The sequence below is a fragment of the Brienomyrus brachyistius genome, chromosome 10, assembly GCF_023856365.1.
Source record: "Brienomyrus brachyistius isolate T26 chromosome 10, BBRACH_0.4, whole genome shotgun sequence".
Lineage (NCBI taxonomy): Eukaryota > Metazoa > Chordata > Actinopteri > Osteoglossiformes > Mormyridae > Brienomyrus > Brienomyrus brachyistius.
This window is the reverse complement of record NC_064542.1, coordinates 4,342,973-4,351,915: the sequence shown is the minus strand read 5'-3', so window position 1 is coordinate 4,351,915 and position 8,943 is coordinate 4,342,973. Positions and strand designations below refer to the sequence as shown.

The window sequence follows — 8,943 nt, the reverse complement described above, 5'->3', positions numbered from 1 at the left end:
CACAGTACACAACAACAAAATGTGTTCTCTGCATTTAAACCATACGTGACAGAACAGGGGACAGCTAATTCAGCGCCCAGGGAGCAGTGCCTTGCTCAGCGTGCCTCAGAGGTGCCTTGCTGGTCAGGGATTTGAACCTGCAATCGTGCAATTACGAGTGTGCTTCCTTAACCATTAAACCGCCACTGCCCACAGCCACCACTGTCCATTATTGTTATAATTATTGTCCATACTTGTCATTATTGCAATTAATCTGAGTGAATGGCTGTAGCATATGGAGCCCCCAAGGATGAATTCTTGGGCCTGTTGTTCAATCCTTATTTGTTTCTGATTTACCAAATTTTGCAAGCCAGCAATATCGCCTACCATAGTTACACAAAATTACACCCAAATCTACTTAGCTCTTTTAGTTAAAGAACTGTAGATTTTCTGGGTCAATAACTGGATAAAATGTATAACAGGATGCCATTAGACTTTCTTTGATAAAACAAATACAAGACTTAGAATTCTTTTTGGTTATAAAGAGGGAAGAACTTGGTGCGTAGCTTGACTCTAAAAATCTAGATACAACGATCCAATAAAAATTCAGTATCAGACTCGTGATATAAATTAAACTTCAAGACATTAAACATCTTATTCATAACTTTTTTTTCCCAGTAGGGCTGGGTCTTGCAGTGCTCTCCTGACTTTCCAATACATATATACTTTCCCTCAATGAGACAGACCTAAAGCTTGAAAATTTGAGGTCAAAGTGCAGGGTTAGCCATTTATCCTAACATCACCCTCAAAGTACTGTTATTCATTTACAAAGCTCTGAATGACTTATTTATTATGGCCCAAAATATGTCGTTAAAGAATACAAACCTTGCGTGAAGAAGGGGGCGGGGTCCATGCACTGAAGAATCCATGCTTTCTTTAAAACACAGAAAGCCAAAAAAATCTGCATCAGATAAAATCAAAAGGTGTAAACCATAATGGGACAAAACATAATACAGGGATCAAATTATAAATGGGTAGATCAGAACAGAGATAATGGGGCCTCTTTTAACCATCTATAGGGCGTGGTCTGAAGAACACAGGACAAGTTCTTTTCGTGCATGGGCAACCCGCTTTTGCTAGTTTAACGGTGGAAAAATAGCCACAGCGCCAGGGGCATGGTCCAAAAAATTGTACTTAATCTTGTAATTACTGATGCGTGTGTCAGAATGTCATTTCCCATTCCCTTCAAAAGTCGGGTGCACTGGCAACTTGGTGGATAACTATTATAACGGCAGTTTTTCCAAGTAAAAAAAACGGAGGAAACGGATCTGGTGGAAAACACTTGGTAAGGAGTAAACTCTCAATACCTCACACCAGAGAAACCTGATGTATAGGTTTACATACACATCCGGGCAATTGGTTACAGGTGCTTAATACTTGGGTGAAACTGACCGGAGAACATGACCTGAGTATTGGGAAGATCAGGACTGGCTGCCTGATTCGGTTTCATGATTTGCTACATCTTGTACAGTAGGCTTTTTAGATCCTTCGGAGGTATGAAACAGCTTTTAGCCATTACAGTCTCAAGTGTGCCCCAACCTTAGGAATTTTTTAATCTAAATTAAAACCTTTTTTACGGTTTTCATTTAATTTCATTATGATTGCACTTATTTAATATTATTTAAATGCTTTGCTATCGTTTAATGATTTTATGTTATTTTGTATGGTGTCTAGTTTAATACCTGTTATGTTTTTGTTAAAGGCACTTTGAATTACATGATGTATGAGAATGTACTCTATAAATAAACTTGCCTTGCCTTATAGACTGAACAGCCAGGAAGTGAACATCTTAACATCTTCTACCCATGGGAGAGTATATAAATGTGTGGGTTTACTTGAAATATGTTCATCTGAACTCCATAAAAAGCAAATGATGTCCCCAAAGCAAAAAAAAAAAAGATTATGAACAGTCAGGAAAAGGAACTTTACCTATTACTGCTGCACTGCTTTTCACTAGTCACATTTTCACGCTTTGCACTTTCCTTTCTTAGCTTTCTGCTGTGCATTTTAGCTGCTTCGTTTTTAAAAATCTAAAAGCCGCAATTGATTTTCAGCCAAGGACTAGAAATTCTTGGAGTATAGAATCGAATTTTCTCATAAAAGGAAGTTTTATTAATTTTAGTGCACCTCTTATCACAGTGAATGGGAGAATGGCTCCACACTCCTCACATTCTTCATGCTGCCAGAGCTGCAGATTACTGCAGAGGAACATTCTACTCTGGACCAGGATGCAGGTAACACTTCCGAGAGAGATCTACACACATGTGGATACTCAGCCGGCAAAGCCAAACCAAGCCTGGAGGGCTGAACAACAACTGGAGCAGACGGCGAATGTTCAGAAACCCTGCAGAGCTGACTGTAACCCACAATACCAGGGTGAGCACTTAGGAGATTCACCTGTAGGGCAATCAAGTAAAACATCATTTCCAACAATGGGATAAACTTTATCAGAACAGAACCTGAATTAAAATTGCCACTTGCCTGGGCTAAGACATAATGCTGTTTGCAATGTACACAGATGATGGACTTCTGTCCTTTAACCCCTTAGTGGTACAAGGAAGTGATTCATAAATATGAAGATTCATAATTAGTCACAAAGGAACTGACCCTAGATTAGGGGTTTTCAAACTTTTTGATCAAAGGTCTGCGAAGTCGGAGGTCTGGAAAAATTTTCAATAACAAAACAGTATTTCATGAACTTTAATGAATTAACAATGACTTTTAATAAACACATCAATACATAACATTAGGGGGCAGCATGGTGGTGCAGTGGTTAGCACTGTTACCTCACACCTCTGGGACCCAAGTTCGAGTCTCCGCCTGGGTCACATGTGTGTGGCGTTTCCATGTTCTCCCCATGTCGTCGTGGGGTTTCCTCCGGGTACTCCGATTTCCCCCCACAGTCCAAAGACATGCTGAGGCTAATTGGACTTGCTAAACTGCCCGTAGGAGTGCATGTGTAAGTAAATCGTGTGTGAGTGTGCTCCCCATCCTGGGTTGTTTCCTGCCTCGTGCCCATTGCTTCCGGGATAGGCTCTACCCCCCCCCCACCCCACCCCCCGCAACCCAGTAGGATAAGCGGTTTAGAAAATGGATGGATGGATGGATATATAACATTTATGGGACCTTTTAAATACTCTGTGATTGTGTACTGTAGACTCTGCCATGCGGGTGGATTATGACAAGTTATGTCTATGCAAAGTTTGGTGGTTCTGTGTCTATTGTTGTACCTCAAACAACTGTAAACTTTTTTACGTTAAACATATTGACTCATTAGGTGCATTATCAGCTGGGTCTGGATTAACTTGTGTCCACATCACCGTACATCCAAATCCAAAGACCACCAATATCTAGCAGCATTGCTGCCCGTTTTATACCTGTAAACAAAGTCTGATACATCATTAACGTTTTTTGGAAAAGATGGACAAAGGAGGAACTTACACTAATGTATGAATGGTAGAAGGGAATCAAGATCAGAAAGAACCTCAAAACCAGAGAATCCTCTTGTTTGTGATGACACTTTGCAGCTAAAATCCTTATACAAATAATGAAAACCTTCCCAGATAGCAGAGGACATGTTATTTGTGGCAGGTCATGACAAAGAACAATGTCTGGAGATGCCCCTCAATAAGTTATACTCAAAACAAATCACTAGACTAATTAATAGACTTTGACTATGATTCAAATTCACTAAAATTGACCAACAGGGAGTTTAACTGATTTGGACTTATCGGAGATATTTATTTATTTATTTTTTTGGACAAAAGCACTGTTTGAACATTCATTCATTCATTCATTCATTCATTCATATTTTACCTTGGGTATTAAGACTATCAAAGACAAATAAATGATGGTTCAATTATGTGAATTAGTTGAATTGTCACTGAGTGAACCATTAGGGGTCGGGATGTTGAAGCCATTTTTGGATTATACAGAGGTAAATGCGAATTTGCCATTTTGACAAATGTTATATAGTAATAAATATTTGTTTTATAGTAAAGTAATTGCATTTGAAATATGTTATTTAATTATGAAGGCCTGGATTTGCCTGGGGGAAGGGGTCCCTAGTCATAATGAGTTACTTGGACAGGAAGTAGCAGGGGCCTGTTTCACAAAGCAGGATTTCTTGCTTTGTTGGATAATGTGTCGGATTTCAGGTAGTCTGGATGAAATGGACTTCATTTTCATTGACTTACACTCTGACCAGACTCAACAAATGATAGAGGGATACTGACAGAGAGCACAGACAAGTAGACGTCTGTGTGTCGTACATAATTGAACTTACTGAATCTATGTTTAGATCCATACACTGTTTTGTTTACATGATTTCATACATAAGATTAGAGTTTGTGTTGGGAGATTACACATATTTAGTTATTAAAGATGCCACAACACAGTGTGCCACAGACATTCACAAAAGTCTCTTTCATAGCAGAGAATGACAGAGTGATATGGTTAACTGTCCTGCTTGTTCTGCACAGATACACAATCGCATGCACGCACACACACACATTCATACACACTGCCACTGGTCTCACCTAAACTACATTCAGTTAGATGCTTGAAGTGCCGTGTGAAGTTTCTGTAATATCATAATAGGAATCTCTACATTATAATTAAAAAAGGTTTGGGAGGGAAGTTGAATAATGAATGTTAATGAGCTGGACTGGTAACCAAAATGTAGCTGGCTGATATTCTGAGAGAGTCTGTTGTAACATTGAATGAGATATCTCAGCTAGAATAATCTGTTTACTATCCATTGGATGCTAGCAACAAAAGAATGTGTAATGAAATTTTTACACATTAGTCCCCCCCCCCCCAATATTTATGTGACATTCATGGAAAAGCATATATATGGATATGGTGTTCATAGCAGAAGGTTCCACAACCCTTTAGCTAGTTTAACAAGTGAACTAAGCTCCACTCTTATAAGGCCTGAAAACCAGATTTACAGCCAGGGAGTGGGGAGGGGGGGGGTCATATAAATAACTTTAACTGAAATATAAGAAGCACTTTTAAAGGAAACAAAAAAAAAATCTTCATCTGCATTTCCACCTAATTTACCGTGATGTTTTGTATGCTTTGTATTCTTATTATAGTTTTTTCTTCTTCTATTTCTTCATATTATTATTATTATTATTATTATTATTATTATTATTATTATTATTATTATTATTATTATTATTATTATTAGTAGTAGTAGTAGTAGTAGTAGTATTATAGAATATTGAACATGGTTATGTGGTCTTGTTTTATACAGTGGTTCCTTCTATATGCCCCAACGTCTACATTTCAGCTCCGAATTCTATTTGAAATAAAAATGACCTTAAAAAGGGATGAAAAAGCAGGAGCTGAGAACAACAACGGGAAAAAAAGAAGATGATGGTGAAACGATGATGGAGGAGGGAATGATGGGGCCACGAGGCAGCAAATCGATGAGGAACAGATACAGATATAACAATCGAATTTGGAAAATGTGGCTGCGGAGGAGAAACAACAGGAAGCGGGGGCCTGAAGATCATGGAAACATATCAGTCATTTAAATGAATGATCCTTCTTGCGGTGCTCAAAGCACCGAGGCCGCAGCAGGAAAGTCACTGCAGCTGATTGAAAATGAACAGAACAGGAAGCCTGCGACAGCACAGAATCATAATAAAATTAGGACCCAGAGATTGCTACATTACTCTTCCCAGCATCATGAAATACAAGAGATGAGATTTCGCCCCCTTTCCTTCTTTTTTATTTTACCATTTGCCTGCTGCTCTACACCACTGTGAAACAAAGCCCCTGTATTTCCATCTCTATGAGAAAGATGCCTCGATTCCACGTAAATATGGTTTTAAGCATCCAAAACAGCTATGTATCTTAAATTGGTAAAATATTTACCAGCTCACGGAAACTGATAAAAGGAAACATTGACAAAAATCTCTGCCACTACTACAGAAGAGCCTTTTAAAAGTTTTAACATCTTTCCCCTTTAAGTGCTGCACAACAATTCTTTTGTGTGTTTATGCATTTCTTTGGAGTTTGTGTCTGTTAATGAGAACAAACATACTTCCATGACATGCCAAAGTGCCTGTTGAAGCCGCCTGAGATGAACCGACCCAAGTCGATTCCCTCAGACATGATAAGAAAGATAGACAATATGATAATCATTATTGAACCTGCTGGCACAAGCAATAAAACCCTTTCTGTCATTCTCTTTCTTTCATTTTCCCTCCACTCCAAAGATTTCAGGGTTTATCGGTCCAGCAGTTTCGGCTATGAAGCAAAGTGTGTAGTTCTTATTAACTTTGCTGCAACACTGTGTTATCATAAGGATTATTGTTGCAATTGAACACCATACATCAATTTTTATGAAAAAAACTTTTTTTCTCAGTTGGGTGCATCTGGATACTCCTGAAATTTTGACAAAACAGTTGAAACTGAAGATTTTAAAAGTGGCTGTTATTCTGGGTCCATCAGAATTATTGTTGATTGACAGTTATGACTGACAGGTTCCCTGCCTTATATAACAGTATAATGCCTTTTAGTGTACCCTGTGTATGCTTATATGTGTGGGTGTGTGAACTTGGATGTTGGCGCATGTATGAGTAAGTGCAAGTGACCAAAGTGTAAGTTAAATGTTCCTGGAATAACATACAGGATAGTTCAGTGGGTAGAACCATTGGCTCAAATATCTGGAGTTCATCCCACCTCTGCTTTGTTTGTCTGGTTAGCTGGCTCATGGGAGACTTACTTACACAAAAAAACGTTCTGAGGGCAGAATGAGAGATGATTGCTTCAGAGAGATAAACAAGATAAACAATCAGACATCTGATTGGTTGGTCATGCTTCCTCTATTTGTTTGAATCCAACTCCTCTACAATCTGGTTATCTCTCTGAACCAATCATTGTTTTTATTCTGCCCTCAGAACAGTTTTGTGTAGGTAAAACTTCCACAAGCTGGAAGCTTCCTTACATGTCTGTGTCATGCAGGTTTCTGCTGAGCACTCCAGTTACCTCCCACAATACAAAGACGTCTAGGTTAGGTTAATACGTGCATGATCTTTAAATTTCCCATACGGTGTGCCTTTGCAATGGACTGGCATCTCATCTAGGGTGCACCCCTGGCAAGTGACCTGGATAGACTTCACTCCCCCCACACCAATGAACAGGAAGATAGATAAAAGTACATATGATTGTCAATGGGCTCATCTTAGTAGAAAATATGCAGGCATAATTTTGGGGAATTGGGGAAGAAAACTGAAAAGAGTCTACTTTCTGTGGCTCAACAGTCTGATACCACAGTTTCAAAAACACTCATAAAAAACAAACAATATGTATGACCTTTCTTGGAAGAAGAATCCTTGCTAAGCAATTCATGAACATTGCATATCAATAAATGGATGAAGGAATGTGTTTGATTAAAAGGGCTATTGACTTGCAACTTGTTGTTCAAGAGCAATCATTGTCCAGACACAATTCCATAGAAATACATCATCATTTACATATATGTAAATTCATGTAAATATTTCTCCATCCTCCTTAGAGTTTTGCTGCTTCAATAGATAAAAAAAAAGTTGAGCATAATGATAACTAAGTTTATCAAGCTTGGTATGGAGTGGGTGGATTCCAGAAGCTTCTAATGGCAAAGTCAGGAAAATATCCAAATAAATGTACAGTACTGTGCAAAAGTCTTAGGCAGGCAAAGAAAATTATGTTTAGATTATCCTCGTGTTGGTGTAAAACTATGATATTATGCCTGTCAAAGTGTGTCAGCTTAGCCATTTCAGAACCTCTGCTAAAATCATCCTAGTATTTGCAGCGACCGTCCAATGCAGCCATGTATTTTTTGACTTGGCCACTAACACACATCATACAGCTAGTCAATCTGTCACCGACTTTTTAAACCATTATATTTAATTATTTAATTGAGCTGTTGGTGAAATTTAACAAAATCATGGAACGGCTGAGATGCCCCTGAGGAGAAGTTTGGGAACTGATGCGATGTTCATCTAGCCATCCAACTAGATATCAGTAACTTTTTAGAAAACAGAAGAAATTATTACTAGTTTTTATTGTTTTACTCTTAATTTGCACATGTTCTAATGTTAAATTGTGTCATTTATTCTAAGTCAAAGTACACTTGCTACCCAGATAAACAGCTTTAAACATTTCTTTGGACTGCCTAAGACTTTCAGACGGTACTGTACATTACCTCAAACTTTTCTCCAGTCATTCTCAGTCATATCATGAAAAGTCAGTGCATACCAACATGTCAATGACACTGTAGTGCTGTCTGGGAGTCTATCATTCTTTATGTAATCAGCAGACTCATCTCAACAGACAAGATACGCAAATCAGTTGAATAAGGGAAGGTTTTCAGCCGGCAAGGTCAGGCCCGAATAACCATGGCAACCTCTTGATTTGATCATCGGGATGGTTGTGCTATTCTGCTCAGCTGAACAGAGTGAGACGAATTCACATATCGCGTGAGGAACATCCAATCTCCTCACACCACTTGTTGAACAGGATGACACCTGCACACACTACAGAGACATCACTCAATCCCTACACACCATCTGGAGAACAACCAGTCCTGGCACAGTACATGGACAACATCCAGTCGCATCACGTGTCTATTAAAGGTATCAACATATCACTGTTTTTTTATTACCGAAGAAAAAAAACACACCAGTAGCATTTCTGTGTTGTGAAAATGCCCCTCCTGCTGTCCAGACAGGAAAAAATGCCCGTGGGACCATGAGGGACTACGATGGAAGATTTAATTATCAGCAAAACAACAGATTTCTGCTTTAAATATTTTTTTACAGTATAAAATGTTCTGCATTTCTGGTGCTCAATGCATATTTATTCTTACAACAACAACATCAATAATAATGGTGTGCCCCTTCGAGTAAA

At 38.6% G+C, this 8,943-nt stretch overlaps 1 long non-coding RNA gene across 1 annotated transcript; it reads left to right on the top strand.

Moving 5' to 3' along the window:
• The first annotated feature begins 1,139 nt into the window (after positions 1–1,139).
• Positions 1,140–7,436, top strand: LOC125751167 (uncharacterized). Its single transcript, XR_007400539.1, has 3 exons — positions 1,140–1,324; positions 2,179–2,415; positions 5,300–7,436. It is a non-coding gene; the product is annotated as an uncharacterized LOC125751167 (long non-coding RNA).
• The last annotated feature ends 1,507 nt before the right edge of the window (positions 7,437–8,943 follow it).